Raw genomic sequence first — 4,617 nt, forward strand, 5'->3', positions numbered from 1 at the left:
GTCAACGTGATGAGGAAGATCATTGGGCTAACTCCCATGGACTGTATAGAGAGGAAAGATAATAAGGGTTGGGTGCAAAATGCCTTAGAGCGACACCTACAGAAAATGATGGATCAAGAAAATTGGGCAGCAGTCAAACCTACATTGGCCTTGCTTATATATGGGTTGCTCATATTCCCATCGGCTCCTGATACAGTTGGACTCAAAGTTATAGGGGTTTTCTCTAAAGTGCACAAGTGGAAGGTTGACCCCGTGCCTACAATCCTCGGAGATACTTTCAAAGCCCTCTCCAATTGTCACCAAAAAGGGTTCCATAAGATCCGTTGTTGTGCTCACTTATTGTATGTATGGATGGTCACACATGTGCATGCCATTAAGTACCAAGCTCTTACTCACCGTGTCATGATGAATTTCAATAGTATCACGCTTGAAGAAAAGACTTTGATTCAATAGAAGTCCACTCTCGAGAGTCTTACTCCGAGTGAGTATAGGTGGATGTGTTATTGGTGTCCACAAAAGAGCATGATAATTCGGTGTGGTTCGTACGGTAATGTTCCTCTACTGTGCACCAATGGATGTTTGTTTTACACACCGGAGCTGGTACTGCGACAACTTAGACAGATGCAGATTAAGCCAAGTGATGAACCCAAGAGTATCATCTGCCTCTATGAAGATGATGATGAGTTGGTAAAAAAGGTTAAAGAGGCTTGGGATAATCTGGTGATCAGATAGGATCAACAACGAGGAGCAGCGAGAGTTCGTAGTACACCTGAATATAACAACTGGAGAGCATCAACGGTCGGAGAAGTGGTCATCTCGCCACCCTTGCCAAGAGAGGAAAATATATCTTCGAGGGAGAAAGATCTTCAAGGCATGATTGAAACTCTTCGTGAACAAGTGCGTATCATTGATGAAAAAAAACAAGACTCTCAGATCCAAATAATACAAAAGGACCATGAGATCGAGAAGCTGAAGAGGGAACTCAAAATAGAAAAGGAAGCTTATGTCCCAGCCACTCTTAAAAGAGCCAAAATTGAAGCATCTGTTGAGATCCTTAGGTTAAAAGATGAATTGGAAGCCCAGAGCGAGGCCATGGAAATAGACGCACAAAAAAGGGCTAAGTTGAAAGAAGAGTTGAAGAGTTTCAAGAAAGCCGTCCACCTTAGAGATGTGACGATTGCAGAGCTAGAAAAGGATCTTGGATTAAGTCGACAACAAGTCATCATGGGACAAGATCAAGTTTCTCATTTAACAGAGCAAGTCTCACATTTGCAGGCAGTGCAACAAAGAAAGGATGAGTACCGAGGAGTTTTTGCCAAGGCCAAAGGAAAGACAAAATGGTACAAACAGAGAGCACATGAGTTGCAGTCTGTATGCAACAACATGAGACTTGAGCTAGACTGGAAATAGGAGGATAAACAGAAAGAGCTGGAAGCTGCCAGGAGAATCACATATGAAGTTGAAGAATGCAAGGAGATGTGGAAGCACAGGTCTGTATCTTTGTTGGGGCATTGGGAGACACTTAGCTATGATTGGCTCGAAGATTTTGAGTCTGTGTACCAAGAAAGCATGAGTGTTGGGGCTAGTCTTCTGACAAAGATCAGAATGTACTTCAATGACTATAACAACACAGCTTAGTGGGTCAGGAACTGGAGGGAATCTATGGGATGGATGAACCTCGAGCCAATGAATGAGCCAGAATTCATGGAGGAGGACTCAGAGGGAGATGATCCGGAAGAAGATGTTATCATAATAGATGATAATTAGGATGAACTGTCGATTTTTTGTAAACAAGGGGGAAGGAAAAGAAAAAAATTGTTGTAATTCCTCCCTCTTCAAAAAATGATGAAAGAAAGAAAGAAAAGTATTAAAAGTTCTTCTTTATTTTGCATCTTCAGTACTCTATAGACTTCTTCATCATGTCCAATTTTCTTAAATGCAAAACTCTGGCGCCCAAGTAGGCAGAACATGAAGCTCAAGATAGCATTACTAGCACAAGGCTGAGAAAATGCAACCATACTTGTGCTCTTTCTATGGTTGTCATTAACCGCAATACGAACTAATGGGGTTATAACCTTAGGAAACGGTTGCGGGATGGTCATCAAGCGTTGTCCAGATAATTCATCGTTGGGTAAAAAATTGGATTAAACTCTTATTAAGTAAACCTTGAAGAATGATTATTTAATGAATGTTTTAATAAAAAATGTAGGACTTTAGTCAGAAACCATTGCGCAATCTCGGAGGTTCAACTCCAATCTGAGCCATTCTTACAACACAAGGTCACGTGCTAGGATGGATGCTGAAAGGAATTTTGGGGAGGAGATTGATGAGGTGAAGGGAAAGATGGATGAAATGGTACAAGCTCAGAATATGATGAAAGACTCATTGGAGGACATCAAGAATGTCCTCGCCCTTTTAGCTGCTAACCACGGAGGGCAGCAGGAGGACGGTGGAGGCCAACAAGAGGATGTACTCCCAATTGGGGGCGGATACCGCCCATTAGAAATGCTAATTATGAAGGAGAAGGCTCCAATGGACCTCGTTTTGAAAAGCCTCAGAGGCTTGTATTCGGTCAGACAGATAGGGGAAAGAACAAGACGTATGAAGAATGGATGGAAAAGATAGAAGAACATTTGAAGACCATACGGGGAGCTGATGCTCATGGGTCCCTCAGAGTTGAGGAGTTGTGTCATGCCACCAATGTCGTTATTCCTAAGGACTTTAAGGTACCAGATTTTTCAAAGTATGATGGGAGTGGTAATCCACATTTCCACCTAGTGAGCTACGCCACGAAGATGGCCATGTGGTCCAAGGAAGACGGGTTTCTCATATGCATTTTCCATGAGAGTCTCATAGGACCAGCATTGAAGTGGTACCTTGAACTGGATTTGGGTCGCATTTCAAAATGGACCGAACTTGCTGAACTATTTATGGATCAATACAAGTTCAATGTGGAATTGGCCCCAACTCGTGAGCAGCTTGGGGCAATGAAAAAGAAGAAGACCGAGCCATTCAGGGAGTACGCGATAAGGTGGAGGGGGTTGGCAGTCCAGGTTCAGCCCAAGATGACTATGCCGGAGATGTGCTCCTACTTTATGGGTACCCTATGGACCCCTTATATTGGAATAATGGCAGGGGTTGCATACAAAGATTTTTGGGAGCTGATGGATGCTGGTGATAGAATTGAAATGTTGACAAAGGCGGGAAAGTTGTTAGTAGGCGAGGTGGATGGAAACAAGAACGTACCACAGAAGAAAAAGGAGAATGAGGTGAATCAAGTGCATCGACAACAATGGAGGTCCCAACAAACATCTTATGATCAAACACCAGCTTACCAAGTGAACAATGTCCCCCAAGCTTATAATTACACTCCCCCACAATACACCAATTAATCCCGGCCTTATGTACCCAACCATACCAACCCTCCATACAAGCCAAACCAACATGCACCCACCAACACACGAGCCCAAACAAATCGCAGCCAAAACACTTTTTTCCCTGACCTACCCCCTTTTCCAAAGCTTGCTATATCGAATGCTGAACTCTTTCGCCAGCTGGCAGACCGTCACTTATTAGCACCATACCCTGTCCGACCTTTTGAGGGCAAATTGCCTCCATGGTACAATCTTAACCACACATGCAACTATCATATGGATGTAGCGGGACACTCCATTGAGGACTGTGAGCAGTTTAAATTGGCAGTGAGAAAACTCATGGCTTGTGGGAAGCTTGAGTTTGAGGATGATGCTCAACCCGACATCAGTAAGAATTCGATCCCAAACCATAATCGTGAAGTAAGCGTTGTCGATGTTGAGAAATCACTAATAAGGACGGTGTTTGACTTAGGAATGTCAATGCAATATCTCTTTGATGTTTTGAGAAAGAATGGATATAACATAGTAGCACCAACCGCAAATGTATGTGATGAAAAGGGCTTGGATCTAGAATCTCGCTGCGATTATCAACACAGAGAGTATCTAGAGGGTGCAAGTGATGTGAACAAAAATACAATTCTTCGTTTGGCGATGACGTTCTTCATGAATGGTGAAGTGTTGTACAAAAGGAGTCATGATGGTACACTCCTCAGATGCGTCGATACAAGGGAAATTCAGTTGATCATGACTGAAATACATGAAGGGATCTGCGGAACTCATGCAAATGGTCACATGATGGCAAGGAAAATTCTGAGGTGTGGCTACTATTGGACTACTATGGAAGCGGATTGTATGGGTTATGTTAGAAAGTGCCAGAAGTGTCAAGTGTACGCAGATAGAATCAATGCACTACCGTTCCCTTTGCAGAGTATGGTCGCTCCATTGCCCTTCTCCATGTGGGGAATTGATGTGATTGGACCTATAAATCCGAAGGCTTCCAACGGTCATCGTTTCATTCTAGTGGCAATTGACTACTTCACCAAGTGGGTAGAAGCTGTATCATTTAGTAGTATCACTCGCAAGGTATTCGTCAGGTTCCTCCGAAAAGAGATCATTTGCAGATACGGGATCCCTGAAAGGATAATCACAGATAATGGTACCAATCTCAACGGTGGTGAAGTGAAAGGATTGTGCGAGAAATTCAAGATCAAACATCATAATTCGACTTCGTACAGACCAAAAA

This window comes from Lupinus angustifolius, chromosome LG15, assembly GCF_001865875.1.
Source record: "Lupinus angustifolius cultivar Tanjil chromosome LG15, LupAngTanjil_v1.0, whole genome shotgun sequence".
Lineage (NCBI taxonomy): Eukaryota > Viridiplantae > Streptophyta > Magnoliopsida > Fabales > Fabaceae > Lupinus > Lupinus angustifolius.